Below are 26,411 nucleotides of genomic sequence, written 5' to 3'. Positions count from 1 at the left end.
TACCTGCTGAGCCACTAGGGAAGACCCAAATTCACCTGGGGTGACTGAAGATCAACCGCATGTCATGGAGGACATGAGACAGGGCTCTAACAAACACTTAGGCACTCAGAGACATTTTGGTCAGGTCAGTGAAGTCAGTTTCTCTCCCATTTCTTAACATATCAAACCCAGAAATTTCAGTTTAAAAAAAAGGCATACAAATATCAAGGTACCCAAGAGCACTGATTGCTGAATCATAGAGGATGCACATCCAAGTTGTCTTACAGTATAGACAGTATTTATGTACCCAAAATACCACCACATGAAGTATTTGCATGTATAATAGGTATAAATCCTATCAGGGCTCAGAATAATCTTTAGTTCTTCATTGTATCCTAAAACTGTTTCCTCCCTAGTCCAATAAGCAGAACAGGAAAAAGTAGCACTAGTTTTTGGAGGGCCAAAAAACAGAAAGATGGCTAGTATTGCCTGGAGATGTATTTTGTTCCAAGACTGGACAGAGAGATTGACTCAAGGAGGAAGGAGGCAAAGGGGAAGCTCTTATTATGAGGAGGAAGTTCATAGCTCCAGAGTGAAAAGATGAAACTTCTTTTTGAAAATCAAGATGTTGAGTGGTAATAAGACAAAGTACTCCTCCAGGAAAATTGAAGAAAGCTCAAGGTTTATGGGCACAAGTACCTGAAATGGACTCTGACTCATATAGGAAGAAAATAAATCCATAGAAAGGATGTTGAGAGATCACAGAATGGCCAGGAAACCTGGAGAACCAGGCTCTCACAAGGACCAAGGACAGAATCAGGTGAGGTTAGAACTGGGATGGGTAAAGATGTTTGTTCTTCCCATTTCCTCCAGCCTGCACATAAGTCCTGATCTGCAAGCAGAGAACTGGCAATGAAGGGTGGTCCAGCTACATCTGAGCAAACTTCAAGAACACTCACGGAGCAAACTGCAAGAGCAATCACGGGAGCCTTTGTCTTGATTCCGTTTACAGAAATTTCTAGAAGTATCAAGTTAATTTAAGGTAAAATATATAAGGGTAGAGTTTGTCAAAAGATTCTGAGAATAGTGACACAAAATGATTTCACAGCTGATAACATGATTCATTCAGTAGTTTCTAAACCCAGGCACATCTGACAACAAATGCTTTCATTCCTCCCATTTTAAAACAGAAAGAAGGGAGGCACAAGAAATTTTCTTTATTTGTCTAAGGCCACGTAAGGACAGAACTATTTTTACAACCCAGAATTTGTGCACCCGAGCACAGATAGTTGGGTCTCTCTTCTCAGAAGTGGGTGTATCAAGATTTCTCAGTTGTAGGGATGGGAAGAAGACCAAGAAGAGAGAAGGCAAGAGAGGGAGGGGGGAAGGGTAGAAGCACAAATTCTTTTATTCTCTCCTTCCTCCCCTCTCCTTAGGCCTCCTTGATTCTTGCCTGCACCAGCCCTTTCCCTGCTTTCCCACTCTGCTACCAGACTGAAGCAATGTTCAGCTCTAAGGATTCCTGCCCAAGCCTCCTGGGAGGTCTCAATGCCTTCCTCCCAAACCAGCCTTCCCAGCTTGGTTTTCACCCTTTCCCGCTCCCAGGTGGACCTCACAGAACGCAGGCTACCCAGGCTGGAATGTGGGAGCTCCACTCAGCTGGGGCTGCTCCGGGGGCCTTTCCATTGCTCACCCCACTGGATGCTGCAGATTCCAAAAACTGGGATGAAGGCTTTTAAAAAAGAACCGTTCACTTCGAAAACTTTTCTGTATTTCCATTCTCAACGTTCTTCATGGGACGAGGGCTAAAGACGACAATGTATTCATCCAAGTCCTAGAGCATCCCAAGTGAGTGCCCGACTCTGTCACCGGCATGCGACACAGAACGACCTCAGTGCTTAATCTCTAAGTCCTGTCTGACTCTTTGCCACGCCATGGACTTAGCCCGCCAGGCTCCTCGTCCATGAGGATTCTTCAGGCAAAAATACTGGAGTGGGTTGCACGCCCTCCCCCAGAGGATAGTCCCAAACCAAGGATTGAACGCAGGTGTGCTGCACTGCAGGCGAATTCTTACCGTCTGAGCCCCAGGGAAGCCCACTCTGGTGGAAATCCCCTGGTGGACACAGGAGACCTAAGCACAGCCCCGGAGGCCTATGCCAGCGTGGGCAAACTCTCACTCGTTGGGTGTAGGGGAGGAAGTGGGAAGAGCCATCACGGGAGCCCACCTGTGTTCAGCTGTCTGTGGATCTATTTCGGTTCAAGCCCGCAGGATTGGAGCCCTGGCCCCTGGTATCTCTGGGGGCTCTGGCATCTGTGGTCGGTAGAAGGCACGGAAATGGCACCGTTTCCCTAGGGGCAGGGGTCTTATCCTAGGAAGAAGTGTCCACTCCAAAGACTCCAGGAATGGCCGGTACTGCTGTCTCCGTAGCGCAATCGGTTAGCGCGTTCGGCTGTTAACCGTAAAGGTTGGTGGCTTGAGACCACCCAGGGACAGTGGGGTGACATTTTAGAGACCACCAAAGAGACTCCTTTTCGCCAGGAGAACACCAGAAAGTGTAGCGGCGAGCCGGCATGCAGAGAACGAGCACAGGAGTCAGGGACAAAGGGGCAGCGGAGAGGGCGGGTCCCGGGGGATTGGAAGCGTCGACCGTTCCTGAGACCCCAGAATGCTGACCGCCTGCGCCACGACGAGGGCCACCGAGGCGCGGGCCCGCGGCGCGGGAGGGGCGGCCTCCACACCGCTGGGCAGCGGAGTCTCCTGGCCTAGGACGCACCCACCGTCCCCGCCTCCTGCGGCTTCCGGGAGCTCGGCAATCGGCTGGGGCGACCCCTGAGCTCGGGTGCGGAGTTAAGGGTTTGAGGCCTCTACGTTGGGTGCGGGACCCCGAATGCAGCCTATGGGGGCCCGAGGGTCCTCTCTTGAGGGGAGATGAGGAACCCTAAAGCAGGGCTTCAAGGTTCCTGTTTGAGTGTTACAATTTGGTGGTCTGGATGCTGGTGGCAGCATCCGGGATTTCATGGATACAGTGTTAAGTAACGGAGGTTGACGCGTTTCCTAGTGGTTATCACGTTCGCCTCACACGCGAAAGGTCCCTGCTCCGAAACCGGATGGAAACAGGTTGCTCTCCCCTGCCCCCACCACCCAACCGGGAGATTTGCATTTGCATCGGCAAAGGCGAAAGGCACGGGTTAGGCAGCAGGCTCAGCAGTAGGCCGCTGAGGTATTCTGACGATTACACTGCTTTCTGACGATTCTTACACTCATCTTTCTCCTGAAGAAGCGAAATAACCTCTTCTCTACAGTTCCTTGGTGGTCTAGTCAGTGGCAAGGATTCGGCGCTCTCACCGCCGAGGCCAGAGTTCGATTCCCGGTCAGGGAAAACTTTCTTTCTTCCAGCGTCTGCACGCACACGAGTCACTCTCTTCCCGTCCAGATCGGAACTGTATTTTGCTTAAAGGTCCAGTGCAGAACATTTCTGCACAGAGTTTCTAAATGCCGCTGAGTCCAGGCCTCAGGTTCCTTGACCTCAGGCTGGCTGTTGGATCTGAGATGCCGTGAACAGCCTGGGCTGGCCAGCTCTGGCCTCCACTTTTTCCTCCTGGCATGGTAAACCCAGTTTTACTTAACAGAGTTTCCATTCAAAGAGAAGGGACCAAACCAGTTAACATCATATTCTTTCCTTATGTAGGAGTTATGACATCACTTGATAATAACATGCCAACATCTCAGGATCGTTCCTCTACTTTGGTGTCTCTCTCAAAGCTATCTTCTGTGGGACCTGTGTTCCAAGGACAGGAACAGCTTGGCCGTCCAGAAGAGGGCCCTCTTGGCCCTTCAGGAACCTGGAATTTGGTCTCTTTTGGATGTAGAGAGGGTATGTGTGTTAGTTGCTCAGTCATGTCGGACTTTTTGAGATCCCTTTGGACTGTAGCTCACCATGCTCCTCTGTCCATAGGATTCTCCAGGCAAGACTACTGGAGTGGGTTGCCATTTCCTTCTCCAGGGGATCTTCCCAACCCAGGGTCTCCTGTATTGCAGGCAGATTCTTTACCATCTGAGCCACCAAGGAAGCCCAAAACAAACATGACCACAATGCATTGACCAGAAATCAAACTGGGTCTCCCACGTGATAGGCAAGAATTCTACCACTGAACCACCAACGCCCCTACTGAGAGACTTTTTAAAAGAATATCCTAGATGGTGTTTTATTCAGCTGATTTCCAAGTGCAGGCAGGCCTGTCATGCCCTGTGCTTGGAGGATGGTCTAGGCTTTCATCCTCTGCCCTCTGCAGCACTGGCTGCCCTCTGGCCTCTTGCAGGTTGCTTTGGTGGGCAGCCAGTGGTGTTTTGATCATCTGATTGGAGGAACCACCTCGTCCTCACCCCCACTGGCTCAGTCATGTCTGACTCTTTTCAACCCCATGAACTGTAGCCAGTCAGGCTCCTCTTTCTATGGGATTTTCCTGCTACTTTGCTGGAAACCCATCAGGTCAGTGCAGCTGCCCCCTCCACTCTTGCCTGGCTCCCTGTGTCCTGCAGGGATCATAAAGGGTTCTGCAAGGACACAGAGGTGAAAAGTCCTTCCCTGTGGCTGGTGGAATAGAGAACCAGATGGGAACGTGTCCAAGGGAGAGGGAGTATCCTCAAGAGCTTTCTAGGACTGTTGTGTGGGTGCTCTTGAAGAAAGAATTCATAGGGCCTGGACTCCCTCTTAGGCCTGTTCATGCTGATCATGCTCGGCCACCTTTCCAATGGACTCTGAACTCTGTGTTTAGTGCCTATGAAAACAACAACAGAACGATAAGACCCCCTCCAGACAGGGGAAACTTGAAGATCGGATCTAGGTTCCTCGCCGCCTAAGAGGAAACATACACTAATCACCCCTTCCTTCAGACAGGCCATAAATTTTTCTGTATCAATCAGAGTGTAACCTCGGGTTTATTGATTATTGGCTAATTGTTTGACTGTTTGAGCACATGAGCACATAGCACGTGAGTGATGGGGTTATTCGGATTGTATTTTCCTTGGGTTATGTAAGTCTCAAGGAATTTGAAGTGGTGGGTTCAGACACGTACACATGGGGTATAAAAGATTTTCACAAATGCTGGTCGGGGTCCTTGGCTAAGAGGAGACTCTGCCTTGGGCCCGCTGGTGCAATAAACTGCATTCCACTATCTGCATTGTCCATCTGAGTGAGTTTGTATCCCGGAACGCATGGCTACAACACTGTCAGGTGGGTCTAAGCCCCAAGATAATAATGCTTAGTCTTGTGTTCTTCTGGCCTTGACCCAGTCCCAGGTCCAGTCCAAATTCAAGCACAGAGGCATCCAGCTTTACCACACATATTCCACTCTCCCTCTCTCCAAAGTGCAGTAGAGAACCACCTTTTCTATCTCAGTGAATACAACCCATGTGGGTTTTTTTTTTTCCCTTGACCTTTCTGTTTTCCTGAAATGTAATTCAGGAATATAAAAAACGTTTAGCTTTAGATAAATGAGTGCTCTCCAGGCTACGTACAAGAAAAAATTTTAAATTGATAGTAAGGATGAATCTTGAATACTTTTAACACTCTAGATAATTCTAATAATTGATGTATAATTGTACAGAAAATATTTGTCCTGTCATATTCTCAGAGATGACTCCTGGTATGCCATACCCAGCTTTAATAATTTTGGTCTAAAAACTACTTCATGTTGACTTTCAGATTTTCTAAAAATGTGGAAAATATTGGTGCCATACTATTCTAGATTGTAAAGTCTTGCATTTATTTTCTATTCAAAATCCTAATGAAAGAAGTGCCTAAATGTCCTGTATTGCTTTGTTTCCCATAAGCAAACTCATATCCAAAAAATATTTCCATTTATAAAATTCAAAATTATGTGCCACAGAAATTTAAATATATGATATATTTTTCCGACGAAGATTATGTCTTTTAGTTATAGAAATCATAGTTACTTATATTCCCCTTTCAACACGGGGTTCAATGTTTTTCGATATCATCTAATATGTGAATATCTGACATGGCAGCTCATCCCCGCAACCGTTTACTCTCAAGGACAACCGTCCAGTTACAAGATGGGCAGTGGGAAGCCCCCTCGTGGGAAAGGACTCTGTGGACTCAGCCTCTGCCTTTTACTCCAGAGACCCAGGGGACCCAAGAAGGGGGTGGCACTGGCTGGGCCGCTGCGCCCCTGGCCGGGGCTTGGAGGGCAGAGATGGGCAGAGCTGCCCGGGTCCAGCGAGGACGCCCCAGGTCGGTCCCACACCTGTCCACCGTGTCCATGTGAACCATGCCGCTGTGGGTCGCGGGAGACCTCGGGCGGGTCCGATTCGGGGAGTAAAAAGTGTTCTTCTTCTAACTAGGCAGAAAGGTCCCACCGAGACTTGAACTCGGATCGCTGGATTCAGAGTCCAGAGTGCTCACCATTACACCATGGAACCCCTCAGGAGCCACCTGGCCTCCATCGCCAGAGAACGGGATATGCTCCATTACCTCCATACGTCCCACCCATAAGCTCAGGGCAGTTCTTCTGAGGCCCTGAGGAGACTCCAATATGGTTGACTCCTGTGGGTGCTCATCCCTCTCACTTTCTCTCTGCTCCTCTCCTTTGATCGACTCAGCTCACTCTCACCTCAGAAAATGAAGTGAAATCCACTTTAGGTTTGGTGCCAGGGAGGACGCCCTAGGTCCCTACCACCAACCGCACATTCTGTTTAGGTTAACCAGAGTGTCCCATCTGGAGGTAAAATTTCTGCAAATAAGAGTGTTATTTTCTTTTTCTTTGCCTTCACCCTTTTGCCGTAGCCCAGAGGGGGCAGATGGTTGTCAGGGCAGGAGGCGGGGTTTCCTGGGTCCCTTAGTTTTCTCACAGCACTGATCACACTCCTAAGCCGCCACCATCTCTTACCTGTAACATATAAAGTTTGTCAGTGGTGGAGTGGGAATGGAGGCAGGAGAACTCTTCTTTTATTCTTCATATATTTCTGATTTGGAGAGGGGTAAGGAACCAGAGATCAAATTGTCAACATCCGCTGGACCATGGAAAAAGCAAGAGAGTTCCAGGAAAACATCTATTTCTGCTTTATTGACTATGCCAAAGCCTTTGACTGTATGGATCACAATAAACTGTGGAAAATTCTGAAAGAGATGGGAATATCAGACCACCTAACCTGCCTCTTGAGAAATCTGTATGCAGGTCAGGAAGCAACAGTTAGAACTGGACATGGAACAACAGACTGGTTCCAAATAGGAAAAGGAGTACGTCAAGGCTGTATATTGTCACCCTGCTTATTTAACTTCTATGCAGAGTACATCATGAAAGACGCTGGACTGGAAGAAACACAAGCTGGAATCAAGATTGCCGGGAGAAATATCAATCACTTCAGATATGCAGATGACACCACTCTTATGGCAGAACATGAAGAGGAGCTAAAAAGCCTCTTGATGAAAGTGAAAGAGGAGAGCAAGAAAGTTGGCTTAAAGCTCAACATGCAGAAAATGAAGATCATGGCATCTGGTCCCATCACTTCATCGGAAATAGATGGGGAAACGGTGGAAACTGTGAGATATTTTTTGGGGGGGGCTCCAAAATCACTGCAGATGGAGACTGCAGCCATGAAGTTAAAAGACGCTTACTCCTTGGAAGAAAAGTTATGACCAAGCTAGATAGTATATTCTAAAGCAGAGACATTACTTTGCCAACTAAGGTCCGTCTAGTCAAGGCTATGGTTTCTCCTGTGGTCATGTATGGATGTGAGAGTTGGACTGTGAACAAGGCTGAGCACCGAAGAATTGATGCTTTTGAACTGTGGTGTTGGAGAAGACTCTTGAGAGTCCCTTGGACTGCAAGGAGGTCCAACCAGTCCATTCTGAAGTAGATCAGCCCTGGGATTCCTTTGGAAGGAATGATGCTAAAGCTGAAGCTCCAGTACTTTGGCCACCTCATGTGAAGAGTTGACTTTGATGCTGGGAGGGATTGGGGGCAGGAGGAGAAGGGGACGACAGAGGATGAGATGGCTGGATGGCATCCCAGACTCGATGGACGTGAATCTCAGTGAACTCCCGGAGATGGTGATGGACAGGGAGGCCTGGCCTGCTGTGATTCATGGGGTCACAAAGAGTTGGACACGACTGAACGACTGAACTGAACTGAACTGAACTGAAGTTATTCTCACAATAAGTGTATATTTGTTAAATTTACAATGTGAGTAAAAATAACCATTTAAAGAAAACACTCAGACAAACGAGCTATACTCACTTAAAGAGAAGTCAATGTCTCTCAGTCGTGTTCAACTCATTGTGTCCCTAGGGACTGTAGGCTGCCAGGCTCCACTGTCCAAATTCTCCAGGTAAGAATACTGCAGTGGGTGACTATTCTCTTCTCCAGGGGATCTTCCAAAATCAAGGATTGAACCAGGGTGTCCTGCATTGTAGACGGATTCTTACCATCTGAACCCCAAGCGAAGCCCACTCTGGTGGAAACCACCTGGTGGAGGCAGGAAACCGAAGCCCAACCTCTGCCCTGGAGGCCTTTGCCAAGGTGGGCAAACTCATTCGTTGGGTGTTGGCGAGGAAACGGGAAGAGCCATCATGGGAGCAAGCCGGTGTTCAGCTATCCTTGGATCTATTTTGGTTCAAGCCCGGAAGGTTCAAGGCCTAGATGGCGGTTTCTCTGGGGGCGCTGGCATCTGTGGCGGGCAGGGGCAGGGAAGTGGCACCGTTTTTCTGGCGGACAGAGCGCTCACCCAGGGAATGAGTGTCTATTCCATAGAGAGTCCCAAGGAACCCTGTAATGCTGTCTCTGTGGCGCAATCGGTTAGCGCGTTCGGCTGTTAACTGAAAGGTTGGTGGTTCGAGCCCACCCAGGGACGGTAGGGGGTGCCATTTTAGGCAACACCAAAGAGACTCCCTTTTGCCAGGAGGACACCGGAGAAGTGATGCGCCCAACGGACTTTCAGAGAAAGAGCACAGGAATGAGGTGCAAAGGAACAGCGGCGAGGGCGCGTCCCGGGTGGATTGGAAGCGTCGGTCATTCCTGAGAGCTCGGAGCGCTGATCGCGGGCGCCGAGAAGAGGACCACCGAGGCGCGGGTCCGCAGCCCGGGAGGGGCGGCTTCCACACCGCTGGGTTTCGGGGTCACCTGGGCCTCGGGCGCACCCACCGTCCCCGCCTCCTGCGGCTGCCGGGAGCCGGGGTGTCGGCGGGGGCGACCCCTGAACTCAGGGTGCGCAGCTGAGGATCTGAGGATTCTGCGTTAGGTTCGGGGCCCCGAAGGGAACCTGTGGGGGCCCGAGGGTCCTCACTTCAGGGGAGAAAGGGAAGCCTAAAGCAGGGCCCTCGGGAGCCGCCGTCTCCGTGCTTGAGAGAGTCTGGAGCTCCAAGGTTCCTCTTTGAGTCTTGAGTTGGTGTGGTTCGTGGTGGCGGGACCTCGGGATTTCATGGATACAGTGTTCAGGAATAGGGGTTGTCCCGTTTCCGTAGTGTAGTGGTTATCACGTTCGCCTCACACGCGAAAGGTCCCCGGTTCGAAACCGGGCTGAAACAGCCTTTCTCTTTCTTTTTCCCCCCCGGAGGTGTGCCTTCTTCTTGGCAAAACCAACAGGCGCGAAAGGCACGGGGTGCGGCAGGGGACGCAGCTGGAGGAAGAGTTGGTGACCACCTGCAAGTCTCTTTATTCAGCGCTAGGAGATCTGGAGGTGGACGGGTCCGCTCATCATCCGCCACTCATCACCGAGCCTGACTACAGAGAAAACCGAGGTTCACAAAGAGAGCAAGACCTGGGCTCGGCAGCACGCAGCGCTACCGCTAGACCAGGAGGGACCCAGTCCGCTACGTTGTGCCCTTGCCCCAGAGCAAAAGCGACGCCCAGGAAAGGAGAGGTGAAGGCCGATGAGCCGCGAGGGCAGGGCTGGGAGCCTTGCACAGCTGCACACAGCCCTGGGCCGCTGCGACGTTGCCTTTCCAGCTTGATGACTTTCCGAAGGGTCATCTTCCACTCACCTTTCACCTGCAGAGGCTAAACAAGCCTATTTGCCTACAGCTCCCTGGTGGTCTAGTGGCTAGGATTCGGCGCTTTCACCGCCGCGGCCCGGGTTCGATTCCCGGTCAGGGAAAACTTTCTTTCTTCCAGCGTCTGCACGTACACGAGTCTCTCTCTGCCCGCCCAGATCGGAACTGTATTTTGCTTAAAGATCCAGTGCAGAACATTTCTGCACAGAGTTTCTAAATGCCGCTGAGTCCGGGCCTCAGGGTCCTGGACCTCAGGCTGGCTGTTGGAGCTGAGATGCCATGGACAGCCTGGGCTGGCCAGCTCTGGCCTCCACTCTTTTCTCCTGGCATGGTAAACACAGACTCTTACTTAACAGAATTTCCATTCAAAGAGAACGTGAGGCTTCCGTTCCAAAAATTCATTAAAATCCCAAACCAAAAATCTTTCGTAAGATACCAAAAGTTTGCAAGAATACGAACATCCTATATTCTGTACGTAAGTGGCCAGTTAACACCACATTCTTTCTATGGATAAGAGTTATGACATCACTTGATAGTAACATGCGGATATCTCGGGATTGTTCCTTTCTTTTGGTGTCCCTCTCAAAGCTAACTTCTGTGGGACCTGTCTTCCAAGGCCAGCAAACAGCTTTACCGTCCGGAAGAGGGCCCCCTTGGCCCGTCAGGCACCTGGAATCCGCCCTCTGTAGGATGTAGAGAAGCTATATGTGTGTTAGTCGCTAGTCCTTTTGGACTTTTTGCCATCCCTTGGACCGATTACCCCAGGCAAGAATACTGGAGTAGGTTGCCATTTCCTTCTCGAGGGGAATCTCCCAGCCCAGGTCTCCTGTATGGAACCAGCGAGGACCAAAAGAAACACAACCATAATGCATTGGCCGGGAATCGAACCCGGGTCCCTCGCGTGGGAGGCGAGAATTCTACCACTGAACCACCAATGCCGTTGAAGAAAGAGCAACCTAGATGGAAGTTTATTCAGGTCGTTCTCAAGTGCAGGCCAGTGAGGCCCTGTCCTTTAGGACGGTCTAGGCTTTCATCCTCCGCCCTCCGCGGCACGGGCTGCCCTCTGGCCTCTGGCCTCCTGCGGGTTGCTTTGGCGTGCACTCAGGTGTACTTTGGATCCGTCGAAGTGGTGGAACCGCCTGGTGCTCATGCTCACTGGCTCAGTCTTGTCCAACTCTTTGCGACCCCTTGGACTCTAGCCCACCAGGCTCCTCTGTCCATGGGATTTCCACGCTCCTTTGCTAGAAACCCATCGAGGCAGTGCAGCTGCCCCCTTGGCTCCTGCCTGGCTTCCCGTGCCCTGCAGGGAGCGTAACGTGTTCTGTCAGGACACAGAGGGGAAGAATCCTTCCGTGTGGTTGGAGGATGGAGAACCAGATGGGAAATGCTGCAAAGAGAGGGGAATATTCTCCAAAGCTTCCCAGAACTGCTGTGTGGGTGCTGTCGGTTGGGTGGCTGCCCTAGGACAATAATGCTTAGTCTTGTGTTCTGGCCTTGACCCAGTCCCAGGTCCAGTCTGAATTCAAGCACAGAGGCACCCTGCTTTCCCACACGTATGTCATTCAGCCTCTCTCCAAAGCGGAGTTCTGAACCACCTTTTCTATCTCAGTGAATAGCAACCACGTGGGTCTTTTTTTTTTTTTCCTTTAACTTTGTTTTGCTGAAATGTAACTCAGGAATATAAAAAAGGTTTAGCTTTAGAGAAATTAGTGCTCTTCATGCTACAAACAAGAATAAAATTCAAGTTGATAATAAGGATGACTCTCGAATACTTTTAACATGCTATAGAATTCTAATAGTTGATGTATAATTACCCAGAAAATGTTTGTCCTGTCATGCTCCCAGAGTTGACTCTTGGTATGCACCACACTACTTTAATAATTTTGGTCTAAAAACTACCTCATGGTTACTTTCAGATTTATTATTTATAAAATTTATAATTATGTGTCCCAGTAAATTAAATATACCATATAATGTTTTTAAATCAGGATTAAGTCTTTTGATTTAAGAAATCATAGTGACTTAGTTATTCCCCTTTCAATTTGGGGTCAACTTTTTAGGTATTATCTAATGTGTGATTCTAAGCAGCATTTATCAGACAGGACTCAGCTCCAATCGTGATTTGAAGATATATCATTAACTTTAAGTTCTTTGATATTAAATTGGTTCAATTAACGTATAATCTTTGCCTGGAGAATTTCTAATTAAGTAGAAATAATAATGCCCATATTTTTATAGGGCAGCTCTCGATTTTATAGGAGAGCTCTCGATTACCAGCTTAAGAGAATGTGTTGGTACCTTTAGGAGATATTCCTGAATGTAGCCATACATCAGTTGAAGAAGGGTACAACACACGGACTCTCTAAGTTAAGACCTATTGCTTACCTGAAGTACTCCTTTATTAAAAAAAAAAATCCTGATTCTTAGTTACCTGCATTCTAAATCTCAAGTCACCCATTTTCCCATGTGGTATGTAATTCTTTTTTTAGTCACTGCTGGGGTCCTTAGGTGCTGGCAGGCAGATGAACCTGAAAAGAACATGGCAGGTGGTTCTCCTGCTGTGATTCTTATTTGTGTGTGTGTGTGTGTGTCTGTGTGTGTGTGTGAGTGTGCATGTGTATCTTATTTTTGATGCCTCCTGGTGTGAATGGACCAAGGAGTGGGACCTTGACTTTACTCCTGATACAGCAGTTTTCCGGGAGAAGGGCCTGGTACCTGGTGAGCACCTACTAAGTGCTTGCTGACTGAAGGACTCCTAATGCACAGTTCCAGAAAACTGATGAAGAGGACAGAATGTGGGTAAGATCCACAGAGGTCTAGAGTATAAGGGACAGAAAGGCACAAGCTCCAAAAGGGAGAGAAAAGGGCAGAGAGAAATGTCCTAGAACGTAGAGACATCTCGACTGAGTACGGAAAATCTGAAGAGCTCTTCTTTCGTCACCAACTTCAACTGAGGAATCAGTGGAAGGGGAACCAAGAACTCTAAGGATCCAGGTTTCTGTAGCTTGCAACAATTTGTCTCAAATGAGAAAATTTTTGCAGATGTAGCCCCGTACTGTTGAGATATCATACAGAGAGAGTCTCGGGCTTGCAAGTGCGCCCATATACCGGAGGGAGACCCCTCATTAGATTGTGTGCATCCAATCAAAGCCAAAATACAACTCATGAAGGGAAGAGGGTAAATGTCTGGGACCAGTGGGGTCGTTTTGTTTTTGTTTTTGTTTTTGTTTTAACTCCTGTAATCCATAAGCTGCTCTGCAAGAGGCTCTCCAGAGTCATTCTGGCTGGTCTTGTCTGGACTCAATGACTTGGTCACCACTGAAAACAGTTACAATTATTAGAATACTTTCCAATCAGCTTGGAAGCTTAGCTGCTGAATATGTGCAATCTCTGGGAAATGTACACGTTGTCTTTTCGTTGTACCTGCCGCTACGTTGAGTCAGGAGGGCACAAATCCCTTTGTTAGAGTAACAGACAGGTGTATTGACAATTTCTTGTGATGGCAAGACTGTGAAGAAAAAGACTCTTTCCTTGAGCCGGCAAAATACATTGGAATATAAATTAGCACATCTCTTTAGGGAAAACTAAGAACATAAAGAGATGCCTTCAGTTTCTAGCAAAGGTGCAGTGATAGAAATCAGATTAACCCTCCTTCCAAATCTCACTCTCCACCTTTGTCCCACTCCCAAAGGAATAAAAAAGACAAAAATACGTGAAATACTGATTTCTAAGACACTGGAAATCAGGCAGCAAAGGATAGCAAGGCTTGAGAGGTGACAAGCAAACAAGATGAGTCTTGTCATGGGCCCACCTTCCTGCTTTCAGTGAGTTCCCGTGCTGGGCACCAAGAGGAGGATTTCAGGTCAATTTTTCATTTGACTCTGGAGATGAAGCTGAATATTGGTGGAGAGTAAGGCAGCTAGAGCTCACAGGACAAAGATCCAGTGATTCTTATTTGCAAAGCAGATGTAAAGAGCAAAGGTATGGATATCAAAGCTGAAAGGGGAGTTCGGGGAATTGGGAAATTAGGATTTACCTATATACACTATTGATGCCTTGTATGACAGCACCCTTATGGCAGAAAGTGAGGAAGAACTAAAGAGCCTCTTGATGCAAGTGAAAGAGGAGAGTGAAAATGTTGTTTTAAAGCTCAACATTCAGAAATCTAAGATCAGGGCATCCAGTCCCATTACTTCATGGCAAATAGATGGGGAAACAGTAGAAACCATGGCAGACTTCCTTTTTCTGAGCTCCAAAATCACTGCAGATGGTGACTGAAGTCATGATATTAAAAGATGCTTACTCCTTGGAAGGAAAGTTATCACCAACCTAGACAGCATATTAAAAAGCAGAGATATTACTTTGCCAACAAAGGTCCGTCTAGTCAAGGCTATGGTTTTTCCAGTGGTTGTGTATGGATGTGAGAGTTGGATATACAGAAAGTTGAGCACAGAAAAATTGATGCTTTTGAACTGTGGTGTTGGAGAAGACTCTTGAGAGTCTCCTTGATGGCAAGGAGATCCAACCAGCCCATCCTAAAGGAGATCAGTCCTGGGTGTTTATGGGAAGGACTGATGTTGAAACTGAATTTCCAATATTTTGGCCACCTCATGTGAAGAGCTGACTCATTTGAAAAGATCCTGATGCTGGGAAAGATTGAGGGCAGGAGAAGAAGGGGATGACAGAGGATGAGATGGTTGGATGGCATCACCGACTCAGTGGACATAGGTTTGGGTGGACTCCGGGAGTTGGTGATAGACAGGGAGGCCTGGCATGTTACGGTTCATGGGGTTGCAAAGAGTCAAACATGACTGAGCGACTGAACTGAGCTGAACTGGTACAATAAATAGCAAATGAGAACCTATTGTATGGCATAGGGAATTACTGGATGCTCTGTGGTTACCTAAATGAGAAGGAAATCCTAAAAAGAGGGGATATATGTATATGTATAGCCGATTCACTGTGCTATTAACACAACATCATAATTAACACATCGTAAAGCAGCTATACTCAAATAAAAGTTAATAATAATAAAAAGAAACATGAAGAAAGGTCCAGTGATGAGACAGTGGGAGAGAGAGAATGCTGGGATATGAAAGGGTCTCCCTCAAGTACTCAGCAGAGTAATGATCCGGGTATCCTTATGAAGAAAGTGCCTGAGGCCAAGGAAAGAACATTTTTAAAAGATCCTGGAACAATGCCTGGTGCTCACCACACAGGACAAGCAATCGTGTGTAAGTGATCTCCCCACACAGACTGGACTACTTATAACTCATGGGCCATTGGGAAGAACATTCACAAAACTCTTGTGATGGACAGGGAGGCTTGGCTATTAAAATGCTGCACTCAGTATGCCCGTAAATTTGGAAAACTCAGCAGCGGCCACAGGAGTGGAAAAGGTCGGTTTTCATTCCACTCCCAAACAAAGGCAGTGCCAAAGAATGTTCCAACTACTACACAATTGCGCTCATCTCACATGTTAGCAAAGTAATGGTCAAAATTCTCACTGTGAGGCTTTCACAGTATGTAAACTGAGAACGTCCATATGTGCAAGCTGGATTCAGAAAAGGCAGAGGAACCAGAGATCAAATTACCGATATCCGTTGATTCATAGTAAAAGCAAGAGGGTTCCAGAAAAATATCTACTTCTGCTTTCTTGAGTACGCCAAAGACTTTGACTGTGTGGATCACAACAAACTGTGGAAAATTCTTCAAGAGATGGGAATACCAGACTACCTTACCTGCCTCCTGAGAAATCTGTATGCAGGTCAAGAAGCAACAGTTAGAATCAGACATGAAAGAACGGACTGGTTCCAAATTGGGAAAGGAGTATGTCAAGACTGTGTGCTGTCACCCTGCTTATTTAACTTCTATGCAAAGTACATCATGTGAAATGACTGCCTGGATGAAGCACAAGCTGGAATCTACATTTCTGCAAGAAATATCAATACCCTTATATATGCAGACGACACCGGGTTTATGGCAGAAAGCGAAGAGGAAGTAAAGAGCCTCTTGATGAAAGTAAAAGAGGAGAGTGAAAAAGCTGGCTTAATAGTCAACATCCAAAAAACTAAGATCATGGCATCCGATCCCATCACTTCATGGCAAATAGATGGGGAAACAATGGAAACAGTGAGAGACTTTATTTTCTTGGGCTCCAAAATCACTGTACATGGGGACCACCCCCATGAAATTAAAAGACGCCTGCTCCTTGAAAGAAAAGCTATGACCAACCTAGACACCATATTAAAAAGCAGAGATATTCCTTTGCCAACACAGGTCGGTCTAATCAAAGCTATGGGTCTTCCAGTAGTCGTGTATGGATGTAAGAGTTGGACTATAAAGGAAACTGAGTACCAAAGAATTGATGCTTTTAAACTGGTGTTGGAGAAGCCTCTTGAGAGCCCCTTGGACTGCAAGGAGATCCAACCAGTCCATCCTAAAGGAAATCAGTCCTGAATACTCATCAGAAGGACTAATGCTGAAGTTGAAGCTCCAATATTTTGGCCACCTGGTGGGAAGAGCTGACTCAGTGTAAAAGTCTCTGATGCTGGGAAAGATTGAAGGCAAGAGGAGGAGTGGGTGGCTGAGGATGAGATGGTTGGATGGCATCACTGATTCAATACACGTGCATTTGAACAAACTCCAGGGTTTGGTGAGAGACAGGGAAGCCTGATGTGTTACTGTCCTTGGATCGCTACTGAACTGAAGAAACTGGGGAACAGTTGCTTACAACCGGAAAGCTCCATAGGGCCTACAACCAGCCCATCTTTCTCTGCTCTGAGTCACCTTGCAGAACAAGTCACAGTCAGTGAATCCAAGGAGGGCACAGGACAAAGCTGACTGCAGGATACTTTTACCGCCTGATATCCCCTCACCTTTTCATCTGGGCCCTACATCGTCTCTACCTGCGACACCTATTATTCTCTGAAAACCAAGAAGTTCGTCCCTTGTGAAGACACTTCGCTTTCCCTCACCCCAGCACACCCGCGGGACAATCTGATTTGAGTCAGAGAACAAAAGGGAACGAATTCAACTCTATACCGCGGTTTCCAGCCAAAGACACAGTGATGAAGAGGGTCAGGCTCTGCGGATTGAGCTGATCCAGGAGGAGAAGCAGCCGGTCCTCGAGCCGCTATCAGGGGAGGCCCCGGAATCAGGTCAAGATCAGGGAGTAGATGGACCCGCCCATTACCAGCTGAGAACCAAGTGGCCCCTGCTTCGCAAGTTAACAGGTTCAGAAAGAGAGCTTGACCTCTCACCACACCTGGATTCCAGGTCTTCCCTCACGACCTGCGGAGCCTACCTTGTCCAGTTCTTGGATGAGGCTGAACCTCTGATCCAGGGGTTGGGCGGGCGTCCTTGCGCTTTGTCACACCTTCGGGGGCAGGGGATGGATCCGTCCCCTCGGCGCGCTCCACTCGCCGGCTCCGAAGCCCTGTGCCTACCATTTCTGCTGCAGGGAGCCGTGTGTCTGTGGTCCCTCGGGCGTCCGCTGTGCGTCCACCCTGACGGGGAGAGGACCACCTCACCCTCGTCCCGTCCACGTGGGACGTCAGCATGCCGGACGCGACAGAAAACGATGAATCCGCTCCTCTGTCTGGACGTGGCAGGTGAAAACTAGGACCTGCAGGGGAGGAAAGCAAGGCGAAATCTCGAGAAACGCCCTGATCTAAAGCCCTTTTCAAGTCCGCCTCTTTGCGAACTCAGGCCTCTAGCGCGCTTGAGGGTGCTGTCGCGCTCACACTCTCGACCGCACTCGGAGTCCACGCGGAACCAGGAGGAGCCTTGCTGCCGGGGGGCCGGTGCCCATGCGGCCCGCGCCTGCCTCGGGGTCTGAGCCCGTGAACCTCACTGAGAAAGGGAGGAAAGCCACTGCTGGAGGAAAGGCCACATGCATTCCCCCAACTGAGAAGCTCTACTGCTAACGGAAACCAGAGACAGACAGACACACAGACAACCTTGCATTAAAACCTTTCAGCGAAAAGAAACTCTGCCTGCTGTGAGGTAAATACGAAGACCCTTCAAGACACCGGCTTTCTGAAAAACAAAACAAAACAAAACAAAACAAAACGCCTTTACCTCTCTTAAATTCGCGCTCCACGACCTGTTGAACAGCAAAATTATAAAAGGAAAACAAGAGGCGTTTCAGACATTGTAAAATGTAAAACTAAGCGGTCCTTCAAGAAGAAACTCAAGTTTGGAATGAAGGCGGTCAGATCTGCGTGGACCGCGCCTGGCTCCTCTGCGGCTTTATGCTGGGCCTGGTAGGCAAAGGAATTCAACAAATGACCCGAGCCTCAGTCTTTGCGGCGGTTCCTGCTAAACGTGAAAGCGTGATGCAAGTCTGGACTGAAACTAGAGGACTAGCATCAGCCACAGAGGCAGGAATCTGAGGAACCCCCGGTGCTAGGCGGCGCCGGAGAAGCGCTGCTGTGAAAGGCCTGCGAGAGAGGAGCGCACGGGTCAGGCGGGGCAGAGGGGAGGGCGGGTCCTTTGTTTCCGGAGTGGGATTAGAAACTTCGAGCCAGGTCCCCGCTGGCGCCATGAAAGGGACTCCAAGGCACTGGATCTGCCTCTGGAAGGGCTGTGTCCACCTTGACGGACGTGGGGCCACCTGGGGCTCAGAAGCACCTTACTCCCCCCGCTCCTGAGGCTTCTGAGAACTGGGGAGTCAGGGGAGGCGACCTCTGCTCTTGGGCGCAAAGCTGGCACACAGGGACCTCGCCCCGGGAGAGGCGAAGAACCCTAAATCAGGCCCTTTCAGGAACTGCAGATCCTTGCCTGACGGATTGCCTGTGTTTTCAGAGTCCTCTTGCTTTGAAAATTTGAAGGTCAGGTGTGTTCAAACATGCAGTTCTTGAATATGTCGCTAGATACTCGTCGTCGTGTGGTTTCCGTAGTGTAGTGGTTATCACGTTCGCCTAACACGCGAAAGGTCCCCGGTTCGAAACCGGGCGGAAACAACTTCACTTTCCTCCAAAGTTTTAGATTCACATTTTAAATACAAAATAGAGGTCTGCCGTGTGGAATGAGGCTTGCAGCTTCAGCTTCAGCAAGCATCAGTCCTCCCAAAGAATATTCAGGGTTGATTTCCTTTAGGACTGACTGATTTCATCTCTCCTTGACCTGCATACAGGTTTTTCTGGAGGCAGGTAAGATGGTCTGCTATTCCCACCTCTTGAAGAATTTTCCATATTTTGTTGTGATCCACACAGTCAAAGGCTTTAGTAGAGTCAATGAAGCAGAAATAGATATCTTTCTGGAATTCTCTTGCTTTTTCTATGATGCAATGAGGAAAAATGCAGGGAAAAAAGGAGGAAATGGATAGAACCAAATTAATTGGAGAAATATATGGAAAAGGTTAAATAGAGAGTGCTACAAACAATGGAGGAAATTTCATTGGTAAAAGGCGTTTACAGGGTGATGATGATGAGCCTACTCTTTCATGCATTCTAGGATTCCCAGTCAACCTGCTTTCCTCCAGAGATCCTCTCTGAGGATCAGAGACTACCTGGACGTAAGTCCTTGTCTGTGTGTGTGTGTGTGTGTGTCTGTGTGTGTGTGTACACAAGACACAGAGGAGTAGGGTAGTAGTGGAGCATGCCAGAGGATGCATAGACCGGAAACAATCATACATCATTTACATTCTAAAAGAGTGAGACACGTCCCTGGGTGGGCTCAAGCCACGAACTTTTCGGTTAACAGACGAATGAGCTAACCCATTGCTCCCCAAAGTCAGTTGGGAGGAGAGTTTAACCCTCACTCGCACAGAAAGCAAGCATACTTACGGAACTGGGCGGAGCCGCCTGTGTTTCGCAGAATGGCGTTTCCACTTCCGAGCCTCGGACAACCTGAGAGATGGAGTCCACTCAGCCTGTTCGTTCCCGTCGGGAAGCAGGGAGGTTCCAAAGGCAGAAGGTCTCCTGAGCGTCCTCGCCGCCGCAGATGTCAGCGCCCAAGAGAAGTCGCGAGCTTGAGCCGAGGGGGCCCAGAAAGAAGCTGATGGCTCCCGGTTTGATCCGCCTTCGTCCGACCATTTGCGCTTCTGGACATCGGTTTAGTAGATGGGGTGCGTGTGGCTGCAGCTGGAAAGAGATCAGTTTGTTGTGATCCACACAATGTAAGGCTTTAGCTGTCTTTTGAGGACGGGAAATGAAAGATGTGAAGAGGGCGAATAGATCCGAGGAAGGCCAAGAGCAGGAGAGAACAGAGAATGAGCCAGAGGGAGAAAGGGACTTCACGAGAGAGGAGCGGGCTGCTATCGCGGCGGGGGCCGTCGCTGGGTTGGGGAGATCACAGCGCCTGACTCTGGCGCAGCTCCCACGCTTTCCTGAGGTGGCCGGGAATCCCGTTCACCCCAAATCGCAAAGCTGCTGGCCTTGCATTTGTTCTGGCAGTTTCCTTTGCTGGTTGTAAAATTCTGGGTCTTGTATCATGTATAGAAATGTTTTCCACTGTAAAACCTTATTTTTTTTTAATTGGGGGATTTTTAAAGCAAGGAATTGGACTACTGTTCCCCTTTTGATGAGCTGATCAGATGAACTAGTAAACTGGCAGATCCCACTAGCCCAGGAGGTTACTGTTGGTCAGACAGGATTCCTTCACTCTCTCTTGAAAGTTCCACTGCCACTGAAAGATATCAGTAACTTAAAAGAAAACCACACCCAGACTTCATGCAGTGCAGTGCCAAAATGTAAGAGTTTACACTCAATGGTGACATGCAAAGTGCCATGTGCTGAGGCACTGTCTACAAGTTTTACATGGATGTACTCACTTTATCCTTTCAACATGCTTCTAGCATATCATCATCCTCATTTCACATATGAGAAATCTGAGACATGGAAGTTTAAATAACTTGTCTAGTCACTCAGTGAGTGAGTGGGATCTGAAAGCAGCAATTTGAACTGGAGCCTGCCTGGCTCCACAGGTTATGGTGCTAGTCAAAGGGGAACAGAAATGGTAAAAATGTTTGGCAAGAGATTTAAGCCTGCATGTTTCTTTGACAAAACACCAAGGAGGAGTCATGTAACACAAATAAAACTGCAGTATCCTCATGACCCACTTGCCTGGCAAACACCTTTCTTATTCCAAGAGCTGCTCCCCTTGAATCCCCAACTTATACACACCTTCTGCAAGAACTAGGTTTTTCCTCCCCTTTATCCTTTCCTCTCACCTTTCCAATACCTCTTTCACAGCTCTTCTGTTCTTTCACTTCCAGGTCATTCTTTTTTTTTTTTTAATTTAAAAACCTTAAATATATCTAAAGAAGTAAATAAGCAGTCATCCGTAGTTCCACCTCCTAGAATGGACTGCTGTTAACATCTTTGCACATTTTCCTTCAAATCTATTTTTACATTATTCTAAGTAGCAAAAGCGCATGGGTTCATGCTAAATCGTTTCAGTCCTGTCTGACTCTTTGGGACCCAATGACTGTAGCCTGCCAGGCTCCTCTGACCATGAGAGGATTCCAGGTAAGAATATGGAGTGGATGGCCATACCCTCCTCCAGGGAATCTTCCTGAACCAGGGATAGACCCCATATCTCTTGTGTCTCTTGCATTGGCAGGTGGGTTCTTTACCATTAGTATCACTTGGGAAGCCCCTAAACTCTATGTGTTATTTTACAAAATTGAAATGATGCAGAAAATACAAATATGTAAAATTTTGAAACATCTTAAATTCAAAAGTAACTTTTGTTAATGTAAGTAAATGATAATGGAGTCATTTAGGTATATCAACTGAGAGACGGAGAAGGCAATGGCACCCCACTCCAGTACTCTTGCCTGGAAAATCCCATGGACGGAGGAGCCTGGTAGGCTGCAGTCCATGGGGTTGCACAGAGTTGGACACGACTGAAGTGACTCAGCAGCAACCAAGAAAAGTATATATATATATATATATGCTTTTATATGATTGAGCTCTTATAGAATCTATTCTGACTTTAAAGTATTTCAATTTACTAGTGTATAAATTTAATGAAAAAATGGAAAAATGAAGAAACCATTGAACTTTCAATCAAATTGTTTACCTTAAGAGACATATATTTCTAAAGAACCCTCTAGTGCTAATAATAATAATGAATGTCATTGAATTAAGGTATTAAGATTTGGAACGATCCTTCTCGTTATTTTTTAAAACATCAAATTTCTTAAGAATTAATTTTAAAATGATACAATCTATCCATTTCAAGTTTGATGACTTTTGACAAGTGGATGTACCTATGGAACCACTACCCAGTTCAAGAACATCTCCAGCACTCCAAAATATCCCCTTGAGCCCCTTTGCCGTCAACCCCCTGCCACTCCCTGTCCCAGGGGCTCAGTGATCTAGTTCTTGTCACTAGGGATTAGTTTGCCTCATCTAGTAATTCCCATAGGTGGCCCCGCAGAGTATGTACTCGTTTCATCACTCAGGGTGAAGTTTTAATCCTTATTGTTGCCACGTATCAGAAATTTGTTTCATTTTATTGAAGGGTAGTATTTCTTGGAGTGACCAGGTCACAATCATATCTATTCACTTTGTGCTGGACATGTGAATGGTTTTCAATTTGGGGACTATTATGAACAAAGCTACTACGAGCAAGTCCCTTTTGTGGGCATATGTTTTATAAATTCCATTTTAAAATTTCTATTCTTTAATATACATTTATTTTGTGAATGGATGTTACATTCATCATGACAAAATTTATTGAAATGTTTAAAAATGTATTCAAATGTTACAAAAGACTGAGGTGCCAGCTTTTCTTTGATTGTTTCCTCCTAGAAGGTACTTAATATTGGCCACCTTCTGTGCCAGCTGTGTTATTTGATTATCTCATTTAATCTACACAATAGCTTCATGAAGTACTTATTATTTCTTTCATATGACACTTGCAAAATTGGCCTAGCAAATTGGAGTTGACCCAGGGTCAAAAGGAAGTTAAGTGGTGCCAGCAGGATTAATAGGAGGCCCCCTGAGGGGGCTCATTATGTTTGGGCTAAATGGTCTCTGCTGTTCCTGGTTCCTGGTTTCCTGTCTACCTTTCGCCCCGATCTGTGTGCTTGAGGCTGACCCTGGAAACCAGCATTTCCAGGTCTTTCTTGCCCATGGAATCCAATGGGTGCAGCCAAACAGATGAGATCAGAAGGGAGAGGGGAGGAATGTGCATGATAAATGTTGCCTGCCATATCAGCAAACAAAGCACGCTGTGCCATCTAGCCACCCGCCACTACCGACCTTAATGAGCGCATTAAGAAACCTATCTGTTGTTGGAGCAGGAAATGGCAACCCACTGCAGTATTCTTGCCTGGAAAATCCCATAAAGAGAGGAGCCTGGTGGGCTACAGTCCACGGTGTCCCACAGAGTTGGATATGACTGAGCATGCATGACTGAACACAGACTGTGGGATCTTAGTTCTACAAACCCTGGCCCACAGCTGTGAAAGCACCAAGTTCTAACCACTAGACTGCCAGGGATTTCTTATCACATCTTAAGATGTCAGTTACCTGGGTGTAAACTTCATCGAAGCACTTCATTGCATGTATACTTGAAAACTGCAAGAGACTAGATCATAAATGTTCTCATCACAAAAAAGAAATGAGAATTATGTGATGGGATGGAGGTGCTAGTAAACGCTCTGGTGGGAATCATTTTGCCATATATAACTATCCAATCAACGTGCTCAACTCACACAGTGTTATGTCAATTATGTCTCAAAAAAGTCGGAGAAAACAATTTTTGAAAAAAAGAGAGAAACCTGTGTTACTTCTTCGGAATCCATCAAAAGCCAAGGGGGATACGTTCCAGTGCCGCAAGTTCAAGTGCAATACAGCTGGGGAGGAGGAAGGACTGCTTACTCACTGGTCACCTGCCCAAGGTTGTCTGCTTTGGCTCCAGCAGCTGGTGGGAACTAGACTGGCCTTCACCAGTGCCAGGAGGACTGGGTCCCTGCAGGCTCCCACTTCATCCTCATGAGGTGTTTCGATGAGGAAATCACCAAGGATTTCTTCTTTTCCCCTAACCTATTACCACTTCTCACTGTGTCTCTTCAAGACCATTGTTGGGTGCTGACTGGACAGGGCTTGAAGGAGATGCTGCCCTTCCCCTACTGGTCTCTTCTGGCCCGGAGGTTACTGCCCGCGGGATCAGAACCAAGGGGCCGGGAGGGCACCGGCTCTCTGAGAACCAAAAGTCGCTGCGTGCACCCAGGTGCGCCGCTCACCTGCGCTTCGCCGGCTCCCGGCGTGCTGAATCCACGCTATCGGCTGAAGCGTCTCCCGCGGTGCCACGCCTGCGTGAGGGCTCTAGACCCCGCGGCAGGGGCCATGCTGAGGTGGCCCGGCCCTGCCCCCGACCCTGGAGGACAGGCGAGGAGAGGCCAATCTCGACCGACTTGGCCAAGAGAGTTCTCAACCTCGGCCCAGCCCCACGTACTCGACGATAAAAGACTCACACCCTAAAGTTTCAAAGGAGGGAATCTCTCGAGTTGAATCCATCTCCCGACCTTTATGAGGAAAGTTGAGGGAGGAAATCAGACCAAGAAAAAGATTATGTGCATCAAAATGCATAACTAACCAAAGAAAAATAGGATTTTCTGACAAGTTGCAAGTGTGATGTGAAAGACTGGTGTCAAAGAGAAGTGTGTTTGGTCTGAGCCAACAGAGCATCAGGTAAGGTGGGAAAACACCCTTGCCACAGGGGTGGAAGGGGAAAGACCCAGAGTTTCTTTTGGAACCCTGGGGCCTTCCCAGAAAGCATAATCCATTGATGCTGTCCCATTTCCCACCTCTGTGGTCCTTAGAGATATTTGGGATCCCAGGTCTCACCTGGGGGTCTCCATTCCAACTCCCTTTTTTGGAAGACAAATGCCAACGGTTTGCATCACTCTGATGCTTGCTTTTCAACTATCAAGGTCCTGAAAGCATCTGGACCTCGCTAATGGAAGGAGTACCTGACCAGTTGCAGTTCACAGAGGAGCCTGAAATTTTGGCTTGGGGGAAGAGTGGGGGGAGTGGAGAGCAGATTCTGGGGGATCCTGAGGTCTAACTGCCTGGGGGCCCACAGGGACCTCGCTCTGGGAGAGGTGAGGAACTCTCAGTCAGGGCCTTTCAGGAACCCCAGATCCTTACTTGAGGGATCACTTGGGCTTCCTTTGAAAATTTGAAGGCCAGCGGTGTCCAAACATGCATTTATTGAGCATGTCACTAGGCACCGGCTGCCATGTGGTTTCCGTAGTGTAGTGGTTATCACGTTCGCCTAACACGCGAAAGGTCCCCGGTTCGAAACCGGGCGGGAACAACGTCACTTTACTGAAACTTTTAGATTCATATTTTAAACAGAAATGGAGGCCTGCCGCAGGGAATGAGACTTGGCGCTTCAGCCTCACCATCAGTCTTCGCAAGGAATATTCAGGGTTGATTTCCTTTAGGACTGACTGGTTTCATCTCTCCTTGACCTGCATACAGGTTTTTCAGGAAGCAGGGAAGGTGGTCTGTTTTTCCCATCTCTTGAAGAATTTTCCACAGTTTGTTGTGATCCACACAGTCAAAGGCTTTAGAGTAGTTCATGAATCAGAAACAGATGGCTTTCTGGAATTCTCTGGCTTCTTCTATGATCCAGTGGATGGAAAACGGAGGAAAAGAATAGAGCCAAATTAATTGGAAAAGTATATGGAAACGGTTAAATAGAGACTACTACAAACAGTGGAAGAAACTTCATTAGTAAAATGAGTTTACAGGGTAGATGGTGACCTGCTTTCCCCCGAGATCCCGGACGTAGGTCCTCCTGTGTGTGTACTGGAGCTCAGGAGAGGATGCACAGATTAGAAACAATCGTACATCATTTACATTCTAAGAGTGAGACCCCTCCCTGAGTGGGCTCGAGCCAGGAACTTTCCGGTTAACAGCCGAACTCCGTAACAGATTGCGCCACAGAGACACGAGGAGAGCTTACTTCTCACTCCGACAGAAAGCAAGCATGCTCACGGAGCTAGCCGGAGCCACCTGTGTCTCTCAGAGTAGCGTTTTCCCCTCCGATCCTCGGACAACCTGAGAGATGGAGTCCACTCAGGGTGTTCACTCCCGCGGGGAAGCCGTGCGATTCCGAGGGCAGAAGGCCCCCGAAGTGTCCCCCGCCGCGCGTTGCTTCAACTCCGCCGCAGACGCCAGCGGCCAGGAGACGTCCCCAGCTTGGTCCAAGGGGCGCCCGAAGGAAGCTGATGGCTCCTGGTTTGCTCCGCCTTCATCCGACCATTTGCGCTTCTGGACATCGGTTTAGTAGATGAGGTGCGTGTGGCTGCAGCTGGAGAGATCACGTCCAACGAGGAAACGTGAAAAGGAGCGAGAGCAGGCAAAAGCATGGATGAGACACTGAGACCTCCCCTGGGAAGCCTGTGAAGAGGCTCAGACAGATCGTGAGGGATAAAAGATAATTTTATTAAGT

At 48.0% G+C, this 26,411-nt stretch overlaps 7 non-coding genes across 7 annotated transcripts; 5 read left to right on the top strand and 2 right to left on the bottom strand.

Moving 5' to 3' along the window:
- Positions 1-6,349: 6,349 nt before the first annotated feature.
- TRNAQ-CUG (transfer RNA glutamine (anticodon CUG)) lies at positions 6,350-6,421 on the bottom strand. Its single transcript has one exon. It is a non-coding gene; the product is annotated as a tRNA-Gln (tRNA).
- Positions 6,422-8,777: 2,356 nt separating this feature from the next.
- Positions 8,778-8,851, top strand: TRNAN-GUU (transfer RNA asparagine (anticodon GUU)). Its single transcript has one exon. It is a non-coding gene; the product is annotated as a tRNA-Asn (tRNA).
- Positions 8,852-9,451: 600 nt separating this feature from the next.
- TRNAV-CAC (transfer RNA valine (anticodon CAC)) lies at positions 9,452-9,524 on the top strand. The gene has a single exon. It is a non-coding gene; the product is annotated as a tRNA-Val (tRNA).
- A 497-nt stretch (positions 9,525-10,021) lies between these two features.
- On the top strand, positions 10,022-10,093 carry TRNAE-UUC (transfer RNA glutamic acid (anticodon UUC)). Its single transcript has one exon. It is a non-coding gene; the product is annotated as a tRNA-Glu (tRNA).
- A 763-nt stretch (positions 10,094-10,856) lies between these two features.
- TRNAG-CCC (transfer RNA glycine (anticodon CCC)) lies at positions 10,857-10,927 on the bottom strand. The gene has a single exon. It is a non-coding gene; the product is annotated as a tRNA-Gly (tRNA).
- Positions 10,928-18,882: 7,955 nt separating this feature from the next.
- Positions 18,883-18,955, top strand: TRNAV-AAC (transfer RNA valine (anticodon AAC)). The gene has a single exon. It is a non-coding gene; the product is annotated as a tRNA-Val (tRNA).
- Positions 18,956-25,195: 6,240 nt separating this feature from the next.
- On the top strand, positions 25,196-25,268 carry TRNAV-AAC (transfer RNA valine (anticodon AAC)). The gene has a single exon. It is a non-coding gene; the product is annotated as a tRNA-Val (tRNA).
- Positions 25,269-26,411: the final 1,143 nt, after the last annotated feature.

This window comes from Capricornis sumatraensis, chromosome 2 (genome assembly GCF_032405125.1).
Source record: "Capricornis sumatraensis isolate serow.1 chromosome 2, serow.2, whole genome shotgun sequence".
Taxonomy (NCBI): Eukaryota; Metazoa; Chordata; class Mammalia; order Artiodactyla; family Bovidae; genus Capricornis; species Capricornis sumatraensis.
Note: the sequence above shows the minus strand (reverse complement) of the source record. Positions and strands in the feature narration are given on the sequence as shown.